Here is a 24112-nt window from a genome sequence, read left to right as displayed (position 1 = left end):
AACAACACCAAACCCGGACATTTGATTCCTTACATTGACTGTTGCGTATGTGTTGAGTTTGAGGCGTCCCGAAGGAGGATTCGGCCAAGAGACAGCAGAATTACTTGCTGAAGATGAGGCAGTAGCTGTGTCTGATTCCCTCACAGCTGATTTATGATTAGCAGAGTGAAATTCATCCAAATATGAGAGAGCAAAATACAGGAGAACATCATGTGGTTTCGGTTTCGATCCATGTCTCTCCTTGTTTCGTTTTGTCCAAACGCTCCATAATACAGTTACAAATTGTTCAAGCTCTAAGGAGGACCATAAGGTTGAGACTGTTGGGTTTTGTGCCCTAAATAAAACTCATTTCAATATAATCAGATTTACTTATTAATAAAGATCAGAAATAATATTTTATGTTGCATGGTTCACATGATTTATTTCATGATTATATATATAATGTATGAATTCTATTTAAGTCCAAAACATATGAATTTGTTAATGATTATAGGGTTGTCAGCACAGTGAAATATAATCTTAATTATATGTTCGAAAGTTTATTCCCTGATTTGTCAGTACACTGGATTTAGACTGACATGGTATAATCAGCGATAGGTATTCTTACACATTGGAAAAGTGTTATGTCCTTTCCAGGACATTGGCAAAGTTTACCAGTATTGGATGTATGGAGTATTGTAATAACCAAAATATTTGATTATTTTTTTCTATTACGATAGTCTAGTTATCTCGATGTGGAAATAGTTATTGCATAGAATATAGTATTTTTTTTATTATTATTGTTATTAGAAAGTGGTATGTTTCTTTACTTCATAAATAAAATGGTATTTATTTCTTACATCTTGTAAGTAAGAGATTACAATAGCTAAGTGATTAATTTTGTTAGAAACTATATTTAAATTTATGTAATCAATTAAGGAATAAATCAAAGAATTATTATTTTTATGAATAATTTTAGGTATGTGGCACACCAAGGATCAATTCAAGTTCAATGATAGTTTATACATAGGAGTAGGAGGGTTTTGAATCTCTAATCGATTCACAAGCAGATTAGGTTATATTAAATTCTATGTGTTCTATCATCATCACATTTAGTTATATTTTTTTTAAGAGAAAACGTGGGCCACTAAGGGTTAAAAAAACTTTTGTTTCAATAAATATATATAACATATAATAAGAAGAAGTTACTAGTGCTAGTAGAGGACGTGGACATATTTAAGAATTTAGAGTTTGAGTAATTAATAGTATAGTTAGTCACATGGTAGAACGGTTTATGTAGCAACAATAAATGAGAGAGTTACTCCATATTATACGCAGTCAAGAATGATATTCTCTGCATGGTAGTTTTTTTCAAATTAATTACAGATAGTATTAAACTGGTTTGACCGATTGTAAAGGTGATTATGATGCTTTATTAATAATTTAATAGTTTCTTTTCAAATTATGGTGCAGTATAGTTAAGATTTAGGCCTATAAATAGCCATATAATTAACTTATTTTCTCACTCATTCAAAGAAGCGAAACCAATCTCTCAAACATTCCCCGATTTCGTCATTACCAATATCCATGTCATAGTCCCTTTCTTCCATTTTGTTATTCTCATTTGTTTCATCTATAGCCAAAACCTTACCCCACAAACATCATATCATCATATACTACCTCAAGCTATATCATACATAACCATAATTGTTGTTGGAAATTATTTTACCAGGATCTTAGATCTACTCACAAGTATGTTGATTAACACCCTAAATATGAACTTCTAAAACGATTATGAAATAAACACATATAAAGTATTAGAAACCTTACATTGGGTGCAGCAGAATAATATGACTCCTTCCGTTCAGATCTCTAACCCTTGTATCCTTTCTGTCGCAGAGTATTATCAAGATCTGAACCTAGATCTCTTTCTCTCCTTCTTTAGTGCTGAAACTCCTTCTTGTTGAATGTCTTTCTTCACGATCTTCCTCACTATGATTGAGGTATCACTTGCTGTGTGTGGGCACTACTCTAACACTAAGTGGTTTTGAAATTTCAAGGAAGAAGAAAGAGAAGAAGGTGGCGGCTAGGTATAGAGAGAGAGAAGGCTCAGGTTTTTCTCTGAAGGAAATCAGAAGTTAAAGTGTAAATTTCCTGAAGCATTCACTATCTATTTATAGCATTCCACTAGGGTTAGGTTTGAATTATTTGGCATTAAAATAATAAAAATATCAGATGATAAAGCCTATAAAAGTGGTCGGCCTAGGCAATATGGATTTGGGCCTCACTTTTTGCAATTTTGCAGTTTAATCATTTCTGCATCTCATTTTCTCAAAAACGCTAATTTTCAAATTCAACCATTTAAATGCCAATTCTAACTATTTAATAACTATAAATAATTATTAAATAATATTGTCATTTATCATATTTATTAATTGAACCATACAAAGTATCATAATTAACAAATATGCCCCTAAAACTCTTTCTTTACAATTTCGCCCTTACTTAGTGAAAAATTCACAAATAGACATAGTCTAATTTGAGAATTATAATTGATTAATCAAAACCAATTATATGAGTCTTACAAGCAATATTATCTCAACTAGTGGGGGGACCATAGGTCTATATAATCGAGCTTCCAATAAGCAGATCAAGAATTTATAACCTAAATTCACCGACTTATTAATTCTCCGTTGAATCCATGCATAGAACTTAGAATTGCACTCTCAGTATATGGAATGCTCTATATGTTCCACCATATAGACACATCATTAGTTATCCATTGTTATAATCCTAATTTGATCAATAATCCTCTATATGAATGATCTACACTGTAAAGGAATTAGATTACTGTTACACCCTACAATGTATTTTATCCTTAAAACATTTAACCTCGTATAAATGATATTTCAGCTTATGTGAAATGAGTACTCCACCATTTATTTCGTTTGGTCAAGCTCGAAGGAGATCATCCTTTACTTACTATTCGCCAGATAGAAGCTACAGATTCCATGTTTATGTTAGCGCTCCCACTCAATTGCACTACCGTGTTCCCAAAATGTACGTATCACCCTGGCCCAAAAGTAGGCTTAACTAACAAATCAAAGAACACGAATAACCTCTTGAGATTGAGCCTAATCATAACAGGATTAAGATCATTTGATCTAGGATCAACTAGGCGATATTGACTTGAATAGATATTACGGTAAGTTTAATAAATCTAAGTCAAAGTTCAATATCGGTCCCTTCCGATGCATACTCCATGCACCCAACCTGAGCTTTACTTTAACCAATGCTCTGGAAAGAACATAGCATTTCTCCAAATGCAAGTAAACTCTGTTGTAGATTATCATATCAGTAAAACCCTGTGTCTGATAAATCTAGGAAACTTTATTCACATAGTCATGTTTACTTTCCAATATCTTGACAATACAATAAACAGGATCAAGTATGTGAAAAGGGTTTCAGATGAATTTATAAATCAAATAGACAAGCAATTGATAAGATGAACCAAAACATGCAAATGAATGAAAAATACTTCTGTTTCTTTATTGATGTTGAATAAACTGGATTACATTGAAATAAAGTTTTATTTAGGGCATGAAACCCAACAATTATCTCCATCATCGGATTAGCATCACATCACCATTATTTTACGTTCAAGTTTTAGTGCTCAACTAGATCTTATTGGAAACTAAGGTATATCATTTTATAATTTTGGGTTTCTAAATTCAAATTTAAGGTTTCATATATAAATATATGTATATATGTATATATACCCCTATAATGTGTTCTAATTAATAAGTATGAAATTTAGGTTTTTCATAAGACAATTATTTCTCAAGGGTCACTTTCATTGCAATCAAGGCTAGTACTCCACATTCGAGGTAAGAAAATTAAGTAGAAAAAATAAGTTTTCTGTATGTAATAACATTCATAGGAAGAGTGAGAATAGTAAAAAAGAAGTTAACTAAGGTTTTCTGCCTGACTCTTTATTGTTTGTTATTTAATGTACTGTATAATATATATTCAAATAATATGTTTATAAGATTCATGTTATTTATGTATGTTTACAGTATTAGAGCATGGCCATTGCTAAAGGTATATATTTAAATAATATGTTTATAAGATTCATGTTATTTACGTATGTATGTAAATAGTGTGTTTATAAGATTCACATTATTTAGTTATGATTGTTATGTTAGTTAAATAATGTATAGTAGTTTGGCATTATTTAAATTAGGCAGATTATAATTTATGTGACATGATTTGACCGAGAAGATAATTGTTAAATACTTGACTGTTGGGTCTATATGGTAGATAGGGGGCCATTTAGTAGTGGGTACGATTTTACTGAACCCAGCCCTCCGCCATTTAGTCCAATAGCTCGGGTTTATTTGCCAAAGTTGGACTCGGGCGTAATCATTTTATGTGATTTAGCTTAGAACCTAGTTATTAGCTACCAGTGATATGATTAAGTTTATGTTTTGCTAGTTGTCTATATATGTGCATGTGCATTTTTAGTTAAGTTTTATTTTTATTATGTGACTACCTGACACACATTTCCTTACTGAGTTTAGTAGCTCACCCTTATTAAATTACCATGTGCAGACCAAAGTAACTAAAAGTCTAGAATGTCGGTGGCGCGTGGAACTTTGGATGCTTGTGTGTGTGAACTCGCTGAGGGCCATATAACTGTGCGCGATCTAGGGCGCTCTGTTTATTTATTTATGTTATTAAACTTATGTCACAATTATTTTAGTTATTAATTATTATGTTTTTTTTTTTCGAAAACTGGCCAGTTGTGAACATTTTTAAGTATTAAATAAAAATGCGACATTATGATTTTCCATGTTTAACGCTTGTAAATAAAATTAATATTTTTATAAAAGTACGGGCGTTACAAGTATACATCGGAAGGGACCGATATTGAACTTTGATTAGATATATTAAAATTTACCGTAATATCTATTCAATTCAATATCACCCGTTGATCCTAGATCAAATGTTCTTAATCCTGATATGGTTAGGTTCGATCTCAAGAGTACTATACATGTTCTTTGATTTGTTAGTTAAGCCTACTTTTGGGTCAGGGTGATACGTACATTTTGGGAACATGATAGTATAATTGAGTGGGAGCGCTAACATAAATATGGAGTCTATAACTTCTATAGGAATTTAGAAGTGAAACGATGATATCCTTCGAGCTTGGCTAAACAGAGATAAATGGTGGAGATCTCTCATTTCACTTCGCTGAAATATCATTTATACGGAGCTAAGTGTTTTAAGGATAAAATACATTGAAGGTGTAACGATAACTTAGTGCCTATTCAATGTAGATCATCTATTAGAGGGTCATTGATCAAATTAGGATTATAACAATGGATAACTAATGACGTATCTATATCGTGGAACATATAGAGCGTTCTATATGACTGAGAGTGCAATTCCAAGTTCTAAGTGTGAATTCAATAAGGAATTAATAAGTTAGGGAATTGACTTGATAAATTCGGTTCGACTTATTGGAAGCTCAGAAATATAGGCCCATGGTCCCCATACTAGTTGAGACCATACTGCTTGTAAGACTCAATTAATTGATTTTAATTAATCAATTATAATTCTAAAGTTAGACTATGTCTACTTTATGAATTTTCACTAAGCAAGAGCGAAATTGTAAAGAAAAGAGATTCTAGGTTTATTTATTAATTAAGATACTTTATATGTCTAAATTAATAAATATATTAAATGACAATATTATTTAATAATTATTTTTTTAGTTATTAAATAATTAGAATTGTCATTTAAATGGTTAAAATTGGAAAATTGGTATTTTTGAGAAAATGGGAATGAAAAATAACAAAATGGGAAAGTTGCAAAGTGAGGCCCAATTTCCTTATATGGCCGCCCACTATGCAAAGAGTTTACCATTTTATTTTTCTATTATTTTAATGCCATACAATTCTAACCTAAACCTAGAAGGCATTCTATAAATAGAAAGTATTGGCTTCAGGAAACTCATGACTTTGCACATTGTTTCCTTCAGAGAAAAAGCCATGCGCCACCCTCTCTCTTTTTCTCTCTTCAATTTCGAAATCCTTGAGTGATAGAGTAGTGCCCACACACATCAAGTGGTATCTCAATCATAGTGTGTAAAACTGTAGGAGAATCCAAACAACAAGAAGGAGAATCAGCATCAAAGGAAGGAGAGGAAGAAATCCAGATTCAGATCTTGATTATGCTCTGCTACAGAAAGGAATCAAGGGCTAGAGATCTGAATGGAAGGAGTCATTATATTCCGCTGCACCCAATGTAAGATTTTCTAACTTTATATGTGTTTATTTCATTGTTTTAGAATTCATATTAGGATGTTAATGAAACATACTTGGTAGTAAATCTAGATCCTGGTAAAATATTTCCAACAACTGGCACCAGAGCCATGGTAATGATTTACTTTCATGAAATATGAATTAAAACGATGATATATGTTGATTTGGATGGTTTCATGTTGATATGTGTGTTATATGATTATTGATTGATGCTCGTGAAATTTTATGAAAAATAATTAAATTTTCGTTTTTGGAATTATTTTTATTGGATAGTTTGGAAAAAATTAAGCAATTTCCTTTTTTACAGAACTCAATTTCGATTTTATTTGAATTAGTTATGATTTTTTGAAAGTTTTGAAAAAATCGGGGGTGGTGACACAACCTTGTGCGCGTGGCTGGCTGCTGGCAGCACCCTTTGTGCGCCCAAGCGGCCCCTTGCGCCCAAGGATGTGCATCTGGATGGTGTGCTTTGCATACCGTCCGCACAGCTCAAAATTTTTTCGTTTTTCTTCGATTTTTCATACTATTTCATGGAATTAACTTCCGATTTTTTGTGTAGTTTTGTATTTTGATTTTTACTTTTCATATTTCAAATCTAATTATCAGAAATAAATTAATTTGATTTTTTAAAATTAATTTTAGATATTAGTGTAATTTGAATTTGAAAATAGGTAAAAATCTATTTTTGCTTAGTTCTTTTCTTATTTTTTAAAATTTGATTATTTTATCTTATTTTTAAATCTAAGGTCAGATATTAAATTTCTTTTATAAAATATTCTATTTTAAGTAATTTGACCTTATTTAGATTTAAAATAAGATTACTATAATCATGGTATTTTAAATAGAAATAAGATATTTTTGCTAACTTTTAAATTTTGTTATTTTTACTTAAATTAAATTATAAAATCAGAAAAGGGTATGTATTTATCATTTTATTTTATTGAATATTTAATTTATAAAATAACATGAAATTTAAAAGGTGGTTAGCAAATTTTTTTTTTGAAATGATATTTGGGTTAGTTGAAACATAATTTTTCAAAAATTGTAGGTTTATTTTAAATTTTTTTTAAACCGGTTTTTTTTATTACTTAATTTAAAATTAAATAAATCCTACATCCAACTATCCAATCTAACTTGTTTGCAGGAGTATGTGTTTTAGATTGTTTGTAAGTTTTTCTAAAACCTATTATTGCTTGATCTAAATTGCCATGGTTAACTTGTTGACAGATCCAATGATATGATTTTAACCCACGGTTCAATTGTCAATAGGTCAAGTAAATAATTTGTAACATGTAAATTTTACATTCTTCTTTCATCTGTGTATGACCTAGTAACATGATAGGATCCATCCAAATCTATGTGCCTATGTGAGCCTATATGTTTACTTTATGTTTAGATGCATATATGTTGTTGCTAAATAAAATGTCACACCCTGATAGATTTTATTTAGGTCCATTTAGTTTTTGGACCTATTCAATTAATAACAGGTATTTATTTTAAGGTTAAATTACTCTCTTTTGGGTCTTGTGTGAGAGTTGGGGGCCAATAGAAGTGGGTACGACATACTGAACCCAACTCTCCCTCACATGAACTACCCCAATTGTGAAGGCCCATTTGCCTTATTTAAAATTGTATTAGGTTAATTATATTAGTCTAACCTAATTAAAATTGAATTAGCAACATAATTAACTTTTAAAATATATGAAATTTTTTTCATTTAATATTTTAAAGTTAATTTTAGAAAAACACTTAGTTAATGATATATATTCTAGATAGTTATTTCTATACTAGTTATTATTTCTAATATTAAATAGGAAAATATCATTAATTATGAAATTAATTGTTTAATAATTAATTTTGGGACAATCTAAGTTTCGTATATTTTCCTAGTATTAAACTAGAATTAATAATTAAGTTTCCTCTATACTTAATTATTTATTTCTTGAATTTAATACATTTAATTAAATTGAAAATTTCAATATCTAAGTTGATTTTCATTATGATACTTAAATATTGTTATTTTCATGTTATTTAATTAAAGTTGAAAATTATCTTAAGTTTGGAATCTTATTTCAGAATAACTTAAATTTGAATAATTTTCAAAATATATTTTATTTTATTTTATTAATCTTTTTCCCACAATTTCAAAATTGCATTTCTTTAATGCAGAAATTTCGAATTTTATTTGAAAAATAGATTAAAGTTGAAAATTATTTATTTTAATTTTGGACCAACTTAAATCAATGATTTTTTCATTTAATGATTAATTAAAATAAATGAACTAAAATATATTATAATTAGAAATTGAATTAATTAGTCAATGAAAGTCTAGATAGATATTATCTGTTTTGCTTGAAGTATTTTTCTAGTATTTTTCGAGAAAATTAGCCAAGCTTGCTTTGCCAATAAAGCTTGGTTAAAGTGAACAAAACTTTTAAAACCCATTCCTCCTTGAACTTTTGACTGGGTTAGAGCCTTCCATGTTTTCCAATTAATACCCGATGACGAGGAGTTAGAACCCCACTAGAATTTGTTGCACATGGTTTCAACTTGGTTGATGAGAGTTTTAGAGAGTTTAAAACAACTCATGACATAGGTTGGAATGGATTGTGCAACAGCTTTGAGTAAGACTTCTTTGCCACCAACTGAAAAAAAAAATTTCTTGCCAAGCGGATAGAAGGTTCCATAACTTATCCTTGATTTCTCCAAAGAGGATTTTTTTGTCTCTGCCTGAATATGAAGGTAATCCCAAGTATCTTTCATGACATGGTTTGATATCCATTTGCAGAATTTGTTAAACATTCGACTGCAATACCGGAAGTGTATTCGGAGAGAATGAAAGCACAGACTTATCCACATTAAGGCTTTGACCTGAAGCTCTGCAGTAATAATCAAGTGATCGCTTGATGGCCATGGCAGATTTTTTATTAGCACGGCAGAGAACGAGGCTATCGTCAGCAAAAAATAGATGAGAGACACTTGGAGCACCTCTGGCAATACGAAGACCATTAAGATTACCTCATAGTTCTTCAAACTGAAAAAGCCTTGAGAGACCCTCGACACATATGATAAAAAGGAAAGGAGACAATGGATCACCTTGTCGTATTCCACGAGTTGGATTTAAGTGACCTTGAATAGAGCCATTGACAGAAAAAAAGTATGTAATAGTGTTGATACAGCAATATATGAGATCCACTACAGCTGGATCGAACCCCATTTTAATCATCATGTTGTAAACAAAGTGCCATTCCACCCTATCAAAGGCTTTGCTCATGTCGAGCTTGATGGCGGCGTAGCCTTCTTTGCCTCTCTTTAAGTGTTTTAATGAGTGCAAAAGTTCAAAAGCAACCAACACGTTATCCGTAATAAGCCTCGATTGAAGAAAGCACTTTGAGATTCGGAAATAACCATTGAAAGGAAAGGTTTAATTCGAATCACAATTGCCTTAGAGACCAACTTGTATAACACATTGCAGAGGTTGATGGGGCGAAGTTGAGACATAGCATTCGGTTTCTTGACCTTAGGAATCAAAGTTATTAAAGTTTGATTAAAGCAGGAGGGATCCGCACCATTATTCAGAACCTCAAGGACTGTTTTGGACACCAAATCACCAACAATATGCGAATAATTTGTGTAAAACATGACGGACATGCCATCTAAACCAGGGTTGCTATCGTCTCCCATGGAGGACAAGGCATTAAACACATCTTCACGCGTGTAAGGCAATAGCAGGGAGTGATTTATGTCAGCTAAAATGGTGCACGGAACAGTGTGAAGGACATGTTGAATGGCTTCTGCATCAAACCCAGCAGTGGAGAAGATGCTCTGAAAGTAACTTTCAATCATAACCCCAATTTCTTTTTTTGATGATCTTAAAACACATTGGTCATCGAAGAGTTCTTTGATAGTATTATTGTTGAGTCTGGTATTGGCTTTTTGGTGGAAGAACTTTTTGTGGGAGTCTCCCGATTTAAGCCATGAAGTTCTAACACGTTGTTGCCAATAGTCTTCCTCTTGAGCAAGTAATTCATCAAGGATATTTTCGCTTGATTTAAGCTCTTCAAAGTGGGATCTGCTAGTGTCCGAAGAGTTGTGAAGGGCAGCCACCTTTTCTTGAGAGATTTTGATTTTTTTAGGCAAGTCTCCAAATTTGGCTCTATGCCAAGATTGCAATTGAAGAGAGAAATCTGCAAGATTTTGCAGGATTTGGGTAGATGGATTTGCCCTGGTTGATTTCCAATTCTTTAAGATTATGGAGGTACAATCTTCCTCATGGAGCCAAAGCTTTTCAAATCTGAATCTGGATTTAAATTTTTGGGCTGGTGCAATAGAATGAGGTTGTATAGTAACCTTTAATGCCCTATGATCCGATTGAAAAAAGTCAAGATGTGAAATAGTTGGAACTTGAAATTCATTCATCCAGGAGGAATTGATGAAACCATAGTCCAAACGTTCTTTCACATTAGAGCCGCAAATGTTGTTGTTATGCAAAGTAAATCTCTCACCATCAAAGATAAGTTCATGAAGTCCTCTTGCATCAATGGTGGTTCTGAAATCATCAATTTAAGAGTCATTTTTTAAAGGGCCCCCAAGGCATTAACGGAGCTGAGTCTTTAAGCTTCTTTAAGAGTTCCCAAGTAAATTTTCTTTGAGAAACAACGGGGGATCCATAAAAACCAGAGAAGTGACAAGAGGGGCCATCAAAGCGGGCCATGTAACAATCAACAAATTTCCTTCCATAATTAATAATAGTTACATTTACATTCAAATTCCAAAGAAATAGCAAACCATCACTTAGACCTACTCTAGGGACCTCTATACCATTCTGAAATTTAAAAGCATTACAAAATTTAGAAATAGATCCTAAACTAAGCTTTGTTTCCATAATGAAAATTACATCAGGTTTATTTTGAGAGATGAGCAAACGCAGTTGTCGGAATGCCTTTGGATTGCTCAAACCCTGAGCATTCCAAGAGATGATATTCATGGCGATTGGCGAGGCTGTACAACAGCCTTCGCCGAGGGAGCACCATTACCATCAGCCAACAGTGAAATATCTGTGATTTCAGAGGAAGGATCAGGTTGTTGGTGAGTAGAAGTGTTGGTGGAGTCTGCTAGGGGAGTCATTCTCGTTCGACATCGCTTCAAAACATTACGCACATTACCACTTGTGGAAACATACTGTCTTTTGGTAAAAATAGAGGACATTCTATTTTCAATATGTGGAGTTGGTGTTGAGTCAATAGCAGCAGTGGAGATGGTAACAGTCGAGAAGTCAAGTGGAAGAGTTGTGACTATGGTGGAGTTTGTGGTTACTGGTGTAGCAGCAATTGAAGGATGATGGTTGCTATGTATTGGTGGTACATGCACATATGCTGGAGGTGTAGCAATTGAAAGCATTACAGATGTTGTTGCTGAGATCGAAGCCGAAGGGGTAGTGTTGTGAAGAAGAGGGTGATGTTCAGATTTTTTAATAGTCGATCGAGGAGAAGAAGTTGTAGCAGTCAATTTAGATGTTGGCGATATGATCTGTTTGTCATTGGAAAGTTTGTCCAAGTTAATGGATGTGGAAATGCAAGCATTGGATGAACTTCCAGCAAAATTGGATGGTGTGTACTGTTGGAAATTATTTTACCAGGATCTTAGATCTACTCCCAAGTATGTTGATTAACACCCTAAATATGAAATTCTAAAACGATTATGAAATAAACACATATAAAGTATGAGAAACCTTACATTGGGTGCAGCTGAATAATATGACTCCTTCCGTTCAGATCTCTAACTCTTGTATCCTTTCTGTCGCAGAGTATTATCAAGATCTGAACCTGGATCTCTTTCTCTCCTTCTTTAGTGCTGAAACTCCTTCTTGTTGAATGTCTTTCTTCACGATCTTCCTCACTATGATTGAGGTATTACTTGCTGTGTGTGGGCACTACTCTATCACTAAGAGGTTCGAAATTTCAAGGAATAAGAAAGAGAAGAAGGTGGCGGCTAGGTATAGAGAGAGAGAAGGCTCAGGTTTTTCTCTGAAGGAAATCAGAAGTTAAAGTGTAAATTTCCTGAAGCATTCACTATCTATTTATAGCATTCCACTAGGGTTAGGTTTGAATTATTTGGCATTAAAATAATAAAAATATCAGATGATAAAGCCTATAAAAGTGGTCGGCCTAGGCAATATGGATTTGGGCCTCACTTTTTGCAATTTTGCAGTTTAATCATTTCTGCATCTCATTTTCTCAAAAATGCCAATTTTCAAATTCAACCATTTAAATGCCAATTCTAATTATTTAATAGCTATAAATAATTATTAAATAATATTGTCATTTATCATATTTATTAATTGAACCATACAAAGTATCATAATTAACAAATATGTCCCTAAAACTCTTTCTTTACAATTTCGCCCTTATTTAGTGAAAAATTCACAAATAGACATAGTCTAATTTGAGAATTATAATTGATTAATCAAAACCAATTATATGAGTCTTACAAGCAATATTATCTCAACTAGTGGGGGGACCATGGGTCTATATAACCGAGCTTCCAATAAGCAGATCAAGAATTTATAACCTAAATTCACTGACTTATTAATTCTTCGTTGAATCCACGCATAGAACTTAGAATTGCACTCTCAGTATATAGAATGCTCTATATGTTCCACCATATAGACACCTCATTAGTTATCCATTGTTATAATCCTAATTTGATCAATGATCCTCTATATGAATGATCTACACTGTAAAGGGATTAGATTACCGTTACACCCTACAATGTATTTTATCCTTAAAACACTTAACCCCGTATAAATGATATTTCAGCTTATGTGAAATGAGTACTCCACCATTTATTTTCGTTTGGTCAAGCTCGAAGGAGATCATCCTTTACTTACTATTCGCCAGATAGAAGCTAGAGATTCCATGTTTATGTTAGCGCTCCCACTCAATTGCACTACCGTGTTCCCAAAATGTATATATCACCCTGACCCAAAAGTAGGCTCAACTAACAAATCAAAGAACACGAATAGCCTCTTGAGATTGAGCCTAATCATAACAGGATTAAGATCATTTGATCTTGGATCAACTAGGCGATATTGACTTGAATAGATATTACGGTAAGTTTAATAAATCTAAGTCAAAGTTCAATATCGGTCCCTTCCAATGCGTACTCCATGCACCCAACTGAGCTTTACTTTAACCAATGCTCTGGAAAGAACAAAGCATTTCTCCAAATGTAAGTAAACTCTGTTGTAGATTATCATATCAATAAAACCTTGTGTCTGATAAATTTAGGAAACTTTATTCACATAGTCATGTTTACTTTCCAATGTGTTGACAACACAATAAACATGATCAAGTATGTGAAAAGGGTTTCAGATAAATTTATAAATCAAATAGACAAGCAATTGATAACATGAACCAAAACATACACAAATGAATGAAAAATACTTATGTTTCTTTATTGATGTTGAATAAAATGGATTACATTGAAATGGAGTTTTATTTAGGGTATAAAACCCAACATGTACATGATTTTAAGAGCAGCGAGAGGATTGTCATTGTCAATCATCACAGCTTTTCCTTTTTCTCGTGAAGTGGCCTGAGGGGGAAGCAGGGAGTGGCTTTGGGTGAGGGATGATGTGGGAGATAGTGTTGCGAGAAAGGCGAGTGATGAAAGGACAGGGACCTGCTTTAGAAAAGTCTTGTCTGTAGCGGTCATAATTGGATTTTGGGAGAGGAGACCCTTCTAACCAGGGACCATAAGGAAGGCCAGGTTCTTTGCCGTCATCCAATTTTTCCAAGCAAGTGGGGCATTTGTCAACTACATGGCCAATAGTTTCACATTCGTAGCAGAAATCTGGAAGTCTTTCGTATCGATAATCAAGCCATAATTCATCCGACATCCAAGGAAAAGTAAAAGTTTGCCCGCGTAGAATTGGTTTGGATACATCAATTCCAACACGAATTCGAAGAAACGGACCCCATCCTTCGTAAAGGGAGTCTTCATGAACTTCAATGAAGGAGCCAATTAAGTTCCCAATAACCCGTGCAAGTGATTCAGACTTACTCAAGAAGGGCAGTTGCAACACTTGAACCCAAAAGGGAGCTGTAGTATAAGATTCAAGTGGAGCATTTAGCAGATTAGTGTTGGGTTTTATGCCCTAAATAAAACTCATTTCAATATAATCAGATTTACTTATTAATATAGATCAGAAATAACGTTTAATGTTGCATGGTTCACATGATTTATTTCATGATTATATGTACATAATGTATAAATTCATCTGAAACCCTTTTCACATACTTGATCCTGTTTATTGTGCCGTCAACACATTGGAAAGTAAACATGACTATGTGAATAAAGTTTCCTAGATTTATCAGACACAGGGTTTTACTGATATGATAATCTACAACAAGAGTTTACTTGTATTTGGAGAAATACTATGTTCTTTCCAGAACATTGGTTAAAGTAAAGCTCAGGTTGGATGCATGGAGTATGCATCTGAAGGGACCGATATTGAACTTTGACTTAGATTTATTAAACTTACCGTAATATCTATTCAAGTCAATATCGCCTAGTTGATCCTAGATCAAATGATCTTAATCCTGATATGATTAGGCTCAATCTTGAAAGGCTATTCGTGTTCTTTGATTTGTTAGTTAAGCCTACTTTTAGGTCAGGGTGATACGTACATTTTGGGAACACGGTAGTGCAATTGAGTGGGAGCGCTATCATAAACATGGAATCTATAGCTTCTATCTGGCGAATAGTAAGCAAAGGATGATCTCCTTCGAGCTTGACCAAACGAACATAAATGGTGGAGTACTCATTTCACATAAGCTGAAATATCATTTATACGGGGTCAAGTGTTTTAAGGAATAAATACATTGTAGGGTGTAACGGTAATTTAATCCCTTTACAGTGTAGATCATTCATATAGAGGATCATTGATCACATTAGGATTATAACAATGGATAACTAATGATGTGTCTATATGGTGGAACATATAGAGCATTCTATATACTGAGAGTGCAATTCTAAGTTCTATGCGTGGATTCAACGAAGAATTAATAAGTTAGTGAATTTTAGTGCTAAATTCTTGATCTACTTATTGGAAGCTCGGTTATATAGACCCATGGTCCCCCCACTAGTTGAGATAATATTGCTTGTAAGACTCATGTAATTGGTTTTGATTAATCAATTATAATTCTCAAATTAGACTATGTCTATTTGTGAAATTTTCACTAAGTAAGGGCGAAATTGTAAAGAAAGAGTTTATAGGGGCATATTTGTTAATTATGATACTTTGTATGGTTCAATTAATAAATATGATAAATGACAATATTATTTAATAATTATTTATAGTTATTAAATAGTTAGAATTGGCATTTAAATGATTGAATTAGGAAATTGGCATTTTTGAGAAAATCAGATACAAAAGGTGTTAAAATTGCAAAATTGCAAAGCCCAAGGCCCAATCCATTAAGTGTATGGCCGGCCACCTTTGTAGCTTTTTTAAATTGATTTTTTCATTATTTTAATGCCATATAATTCAAATCTAACCCTAGTGGAATGCTATAAATAGATAGTGAAGGCTTCAGAAAAATTACACTTTTCTTCTGACTTTTTCTATTCAGAAAAACTGAGCCTTCTCTCTCCCTATCTTTAGCTGACCACTCTCTCTCTTCTTCCTTGATAATTTCGAAATCCTTAGTGTATGAGTAGTGCCCACACACATCAAGTGATACCTCAATCATAGTGAGGAAGATCGTGAAGAAAGATCATCAGCAAAGGAGTTTCAGCATCAAAGATTCAGAGAAAGAGATCCAGGTTCAGATATTGATAATGCTCTGCTACAGAAAGGAATCAAGGGCTAGATATCTGAACGGAAGGAGTCATTATATTCCGCTGCACCCAATGTAAGGTTTCCTAAACTTTATATGTGTTTAATTTATCGTTTTAGAAAGTTCATATTTAGGATGTTAATAAACATACTTGTGAGTAGATCTAAGATCCTGGTAAAATAATATCCAACAATTAGTTGGAGTGCATAGTATCATGTGTTTGTTATGAAAATGCCAAGGTTCCTTAGAGAGAACTCTTCTTAAGTCACCTTCACAACCAAAGGTGATCATAAAGGAATCCTTTTCATAAGTAGAAATTGTGACTTCAAATCGGCCTTTCCAGTGAGTGGTGAAGAAATTAATAAGTTGCTTTGGATTGAAACCTCTGTGAGAGAAGATTCTGCAAATAATTCGGTGGGAAACAGGACGTTGGGGAGGTGTAGGGAGATTGGACAAGTTAACAACTTCTCTTTCTCTAATGGAAAGGGCATTGGAGATGTCAGGATGGAACGAATCCATCTTAGAAGCTAGGGTGGAAACACTGTCGGAAGCAAGAACAAGGGAGAAAGAACTAGGGAAGAAGGAGGTTAGATTTTGAATATATCAGGGCGGGAGTAGTTATAGACCAAAAGAGGAAGTTATGATCAAAAAAGGGAACAAAATTAGAGAGAAAACATTTAAAAAGAAATAACAAAAACACAACTGCCACAGAGCAAATTTTAAGGGCAAACAACGCTCATATTCTCATCGATGTTGAGGGATTTCCTATTTGTACCCCATAAAATGATAAATGCACCCTATTATTAAAAAAATATAAACTTAAATATAATTTTTTATTTTAATTTTTTGTTATAATATTTATAATATAATTTATTTTTGTTTGATAGGTAAATTTTTTAAGAATATGAACTGGAAGAAAAAAGTTTAAAAAAATTTAGTACAATTAATAATATAAATTTTATATAAAATAAAAATTATTAAAATTAGGTGTCTTTAGAAATTTTTGAGGTGTAAATAAAATTTCCCTAAATTAATAAAGGAGAAAGTATTCCCTATAAAAATGAGGAGAGAACATTATTCTTTATTTTCTCTCTAATTTGTGTGAACCCCATTACTTTCTCTCTTTCCACAATTTAATAAATTATTATATGGAAATTAATATCATACTATTGATTCTTATTCCCTCCAAGTAAACATATCATTTATATAATTGTGTCTCTCTAATTTAAGCGTTGTCAAAAATATCCCCTTTAACCTTATTAGTTAGTAAAATTAAGACTTTTGTTAAGATAAAAAAAACTATTTTGCACTTATAGGATTATGTCAATCAGGAAATTTCATTAATACTCCAAAAATTTATAAAGACACCCTATTTTAATAATTTTTATTTTATATAAAATTATATTTTTAATTGTACTAAATTTTTTTAATTTTTTTTCTTCCAATTCATATTCTTAAACAATATACCTATTAAACAAAAATAAATTATATTTTAAATATTATGACAAAAAATTTAAAATAAAAAATTATATGAGATTTTTTTAGAAAAAAATAAAAAAATATATACATGAGTTAGAAAAAAAAGATGAAAATGAAATCAAAATAAGTATTGAAATTAACATAAAATAATATAAGGAAAGAATTTTAAAAAAATATCAAGAGTAATTTTTTTAAAAAAATTTAAGTATATATTTTTTTTAATAATAGAGTGTATTTATTATTTTATGGGTTGCAAATAGAGCTACCATTACGTTAATATTAACGTTGTCAAAATACTTCTTAATTTTATTAATTAGTAAAAATTAAAATTTCTGTTAAATTTTTCACTTGTGCAAATATCAATTTATAGGGCTAAAAAATAAAAAAAGTGATTAAATTTTTTAAAAAAATAATGAAAAATATGATGAAGCTAATTTATAGTGAAAATCAAATACATTCTCTTGAATTTAATTTTATTTCGATTTGCTTAGGTAAGAACTAAATTAGACAATACTATTTCATATTTGTAAGATAACTACGAAAATTGACAAAATATTACATAATACTAACTTTCCATAATTGTCTAAAATTTAAAATGTATATTTAACATCCATATAAATAGAGGAGGCATGATATTTTAGTGACAAAGTTTAAGGAGATTTTTTTTACAAGTTAACTCCATATTTTTAGAATGAACATATATTATATTTGTTAACACAGATTTTCATTGACGAATAAGGAGCCTTTTTTCGTAATAAATTAAACACAGATATATTAGAAAACTGAAAAGAATTAATAATAATAATAGTAATAATAATAATAATAATAATAATAATAATAATAATACTAATAATAATAATAATAACGACACCAAGTTTTTTTACGTAGTTTTGCAGTTAAATCTACATAGTCCATGAGTCTATCTTATTCAAGATATTTTTAGATATTCAATACAGTATTATAATCAGTGATCTTTTTCTCTCAAAGATTTTCCGTCCCCTTTTCTGTATATATAATCGGCCCCTATTTATAAGAATATAGGTTGACAGTTATTTACATTTGAATTTGAATTACATAACTGTTTTCACAAAATGTGGGCTTTGACCACGTTCTATTTTAACACGTGTAGAACTAGAAATCCGTGTAACCTTTTATCATTCTTATCTTCAAGTTAGTGGATGCTGACGTGGAATAGGAGCATCTCGCTAGAGACATCTAGCTTTGTACATAGATAACCAATAATGACTTGGTTTATTCATATGCCTTCCAGCAATGGCATGAGCACCAGTGTACTGAGCAAATTTAGGAACTGCTCTTTGACCATAAAGCCTCGCAAACTAGACAATCATGTCCTACATGCTCCCAAGTTGTTACACTTAGTTATTATAATGTGGATTATACACTAGATGTTTCAGCAGCCGACTCGCCTCGTCAATACTTCCTTACATGTAACGAGGTAGATGTCTCGATATGCATTGTCCATAGTTCCCTCGGGATTATGCCTTCCGAGGCAAGATGGTTTCTCGTTAATACATAAATTGATAGTTTGTGTATCCTTATCTCACCTAAGACTATACATTCAACGGGTTATGAATATACTCTATTAATTTTATAGTTAATGAGTTATTCTATTTTGCATTTAATGATATAATCATCATTATATCTGTTGGTTCATATTCCACGAGATTGACACGTGTCACTTTCTGAAGTACAACCGAATTTCGGGTATAACAATTACCCCTTAAAAAGTTATTTTTTAATAAAAAGTACATTTTAAATGATTACAAAGGGTATTTTGGTCTTAACCCAATTTGAAAAATTACATGCTTTTGAATTTGGCGGTTCATGGTTTTGATTCTATAGGTAAAGTATATATAAAGTAAGAATTATCATTTTATTTTTATAATAATAAAACTAAAAATTAAGATAACCTACCTTATTATCATCATTGTTATTTTAATTATGACTAATATGGCTTTTTAGTTTTTATGACTAATGTACTTTTTGGTTTTGTAAGACAATATGTCTAGTTTTGTAAGTGGTTTGTTTTTGTTTTTTTATTTTTTATTTTGTAAGGCCAATGTGGCTAGTTTTTTTGTATGGCCAATGTGGCTAGTTTTTTTTTTTTGTATGACCAATGTGGCTAGTTTTCTTTGTACGGCCAATGTGACTAGGTTCTGGTTTTGTAAGGCCAGTATGGCTAGTTTTAGTTTTGTAAGGCTAGTATGTAAAGGTTTATTAAACACTCAAAGAAATATATAAATCACAGATCTAAACATATTCCTAAAGTGCTTTAATGTAGAAAACCTTAAATCATATAGATCTATAAAGCCTTTGCTAAATTAAAAAAGAAGATGATGATAAAAGATCAGCGGAAGCACTAACCTGAAGCCATTGTTGGAGATTGCAGAGAAGGTTTTGATCTTTCAAGAATACACTATTTTCTAAAGTATTTTCTCTGATGGGGAAGGAGAGAATACAGAAAATCCTAGTGTTTCTTGGGGACCACTACCTATTTATAGAGTCATCTTAGAATAACTCTTGGGTATTTATAATTTGGCCCCTCAACAAATTATAAATTAGCTTATGGTATCTACACATTAATTCCATGACACTTTAATACCCTTTTGATACCCATAACATAATTGGTCACTTAATTTTGTATCACACTTTATAATAGCATATACATTATACATATGTTCCCACTTAGGATTTTTAATCCAACAATCTCCCACTTGGGCAACATATGTTACCTGATAAATGTATAACCTTATGAGCTCAAAATTTGCTATTATGTAAAGGTATTCACAACAATCTCGTCCATCAACTATACCCATATAGGATCAAAGCGATTTTCGTCATATCAATCATGACTAAACCCATCAATGGTCACATATACAAATATAGTCAAATGACATAGATCAATCATGGATGTGTAGCATGGAAATTACATGCAATGTGAACCAAACATGCCTATTTCCAACTGGTCCTCCTTAAACCAAAGTGAGGTCAAACTTAAACATAACAAAATAGAGTGAATAAACTGAAAACTTTATTTCTGATCAGAAAATAACCAAATACATAAATGTCTTAAACAAACATAAAGCAAAGAAAATACAAACTCCCACTAAATCATGATATCCTCAAGTAATACTACACCCATATGAGCAGTGTGCTCATGAAAGACTTTGGGTGGTAATCCTTTTGTGAGCGGATCCGCTATCATGGAGTTTGTCCCAATATGCTCTATGGAAATCTGTCCACTCTGCACTCTTTCTTTCACAACTAGGAACTTTATGTCAATATGCTTTGACTTGGATGAGCTCCTATTGTTATTGGAATACAGCACTGCTGATTTATTGTCACAGAATATCTTAAGTGGTCTTTCAACATTCTCCAAAATACGCAGCCTAGTGACAAAGTTTCTCAGCCATATTCCCTGATTTGATGCCTCATAACACGCTACGAATTCAGCTGCCATAGTGGAAGAAGCTACAAGTGTCTGTTTGACACTTTTCCAGGATATAGCTCCTCCAGCTAACAAGAAAATGTAGCCTGATGTAGACCTTCTGCTATCTTGGCATCCAGCGAAATCAGAATCAGAATACCCTACGACCTCCAAATGATCTGATTTCCTGTATGTGAGCATGTAATCTTTTGTTCTCTGAAGATACCTCATAACCCTCTTGACTGCTATCCAATGGTCCATACCAGGGTTGCTTAAATATCTGCCTAACATCCCAACAATGTACGCAATATCTGGACGCGTACATACCTGAAGATACATTAGACTCCCTACAACTGATGCATAGGGAATCTTTTTCATTTCCTGAATTTCAAGGCTGCTTTTAGGGCATTGTCTAAGACTGAATTTGTCTCCTTTAGCAACAGGGGTATCACCTGGTCTACAATCTTGCATGCCAAACCTTTTGAGTACTTTATCAATATAGCCCTTTTGTGATAATCCAAGAATACCCCGAGAACGATCTCGACGTATTTGAATTCCTAATACAAAAGAGGCGTCACCAAGATCTTTCATCTCAAATTGCTTAGATAAAAATCTCTTGGTTTCGTGCAATAAGCCTATATCATTAGTAGCAAGCAATATGTCATCGACATATAGAACCAGAAATATGTATTTACTCCCACTGGACTTGTGATATACACAATCATCAATAATATTCATCTCAAAACCAAATGAGATAATTACTTGGTGAAACTTGTGATACCACTGACGAGAAGCTTGCTTGAGTCCATAGATGGATTTCTTTAATTTGCAAACCATATTCTTTGGGTCACCAACCACAAAGTTTTCTGGTTGCTCCATATAAATTGTCTCATCAATGTCGCCATTGAGAAACGCTGTTTTAACATCCATCTGATGTAACTCAAGGTCAAAATGAGCAACAAGTGCCAATATTATCCTAAAAGAGTCTTTCGATGAAACCGGAGAGAAAGTCTCTGTATAATCAATGCCTTGTTTCTGAGTATAGCCTTTTGCTACAAGACGTGCCTTAAATCTCACCACATTACCATATTCATCCTTCTTGGTTTTAAGTATCCACTTACAACCAATTGGTTTTACACCTTCTGGTAATGGGACAACTTCCCAAACTTTATTGTCTTGCATAGACTTATTCTCTTCATCCATGGCATCAATCCACTTTTGAGAGTTAGAACTTTTCATGGCCTGATGCAAGTTGATTGGATCATCTTCCATCATTCCAATTTCATCCTCATGTTCTTGAAGAAATACGAAATAGTCATCTGAAATAGCATTTCTTCTCTCTCTTGTGGACCTCCTTAATGGCTCTTGTTCTTGAGGGTGTTGAATTTGTTCTTCTGGAACAATAGCTCATTTTGATTTGGGAGTTGTTCAACATTGTCTTGTTGAGGTTCCGGATTCATTTCTTGATCAATGACAGGTGTGGAAGCCTGAACATTGTCTAAAATGATAGTAGGAACTGAGTTTGAATTCAATTCCTCCTCAAAAACAATGTCTCTAACCTTATTTCTCCCCCCAAATTCAACATCCTCAAAAAATGTTGCAGTTCCCGTCTCAAATATATTTCTGACAGTGGGATCATAAAACTTATAGCCCCTAGATCGCTCAGAATAACCAATAAAGTAGCTGCTAACTGTTTTGGAGTCCAATTTATTTTCATGTGGCCTATAAGGCCTTGCCTCAGCTGGACATCCCCAAATGTGGAAATGCTTTAGACTAGGCTTTCGACTGTCCAAAGCTCATAAGGTGTTTTTGCAAGCTCGCTTTACTTGGTACTCTATTCGGAATGTAAGCTGCTGTCTTTAATGCTTCTCCCCAGAGGGACTCAGGTAAGGTAGAATGAGCGATCATGCTCCTTACCATATCCTTAAGAGTCCTATTTCGTCTCTCAGCAACACCATTCATGCTAGGTGATCTTGGCATGGTGTACTGTGGGACAATACCACATTCCTCTAGGAATTTAGCAAATGGTCCTGGACGTTGTTCACCTGAGCCATCATATCTACCGTAGTACTCACCACCACGATCAGATTTGACGTTCTTAATCCTTTTGTTGAGTTGATTCTCAACTTCAGCTTTGTAAGCTTTGAACACGTCCACAGACTGAGATTTTTCATGAATGAGATATAGGTACCCATAACGTGAGTAATCGTCTATGAATGATATAAAATATTGTTGACCATTCTAAGATGTCGTAGGGAATGGCCCACAAATATCTGTGTGAATCAATTCTAAGACTTCTGAAGCTCTATTGGCACCTAATCTCTTAGTTTTGGTCTGTTTTCCCTTGATACAATCTACACAGACATTGAAATCTGTGAAGTCAAGAGACTCTAAAATGTCATCAGACACAAGACGCTCAATTCTACCTCTTGAGATATGACCTAAGCGTTTATGCCATAATGACGCTGAATTTTCTTTATTTAATTTGCGTTTAGTACCTCGTGATTCCACATGCAAGGTTTCATTATAGGATGCAATTGTTTCTAACAAATAAAGATTGTCATAAGTATTCAAATAATCAGTTCCAATAATATTTGAATTTAAAGACAAAGTAAACTGATTGTTTCCAAATGAACAACAATATCCAAATTTGTCCAACAAAGAAACAGAAACTAAATTCCGCCTAAAAGACGGCACAACAAAAGTGTCTTTCAAATCCAAATAAGAACCAGTTCCTAATAACAATCTGAAATGCCCAATTGCTTCCACTTCCACCGATTGACCATCGCCCACAAAGATGTATCTTTCACCATCACTTGGCTTTCGGTAGCTCAGGCAACCCTGCATAGAAACACTTATGTGAGTAGTAGCACCAGAATCTATCCACCAAGTGTTTCTAGGTACTGAAACTAAATTAACCTCAGAACAGACCAAAGCAAGATTAATACCTTTCTTTACACGCCATGCGTGATATTTGGCACAATCTTTCTTCACATGTCCAGGTTGGTCACAAAAGAAACAACCCTTAGAATCCTGTT

Source organism: Cannabis sativa, chromosome 2 (assembly GCF_029168945.1).
Source record: "Cannabis sativa cultivar Pink pepper isolate KNU-18-1 chromosome 2, ASM2916894v1, whole genome shotgun sequence".
NCBI lineage: Eukaryota > Viridiplantae > Streptophyta > Magnoliopsida > Rosales > Cannabaceae > Cannabis > Cannabis sativa.
The sequence above is the reverse complement of the archived record's forward strand: the minus strand, read 5'-3'. Positions refer to the sequence as shown.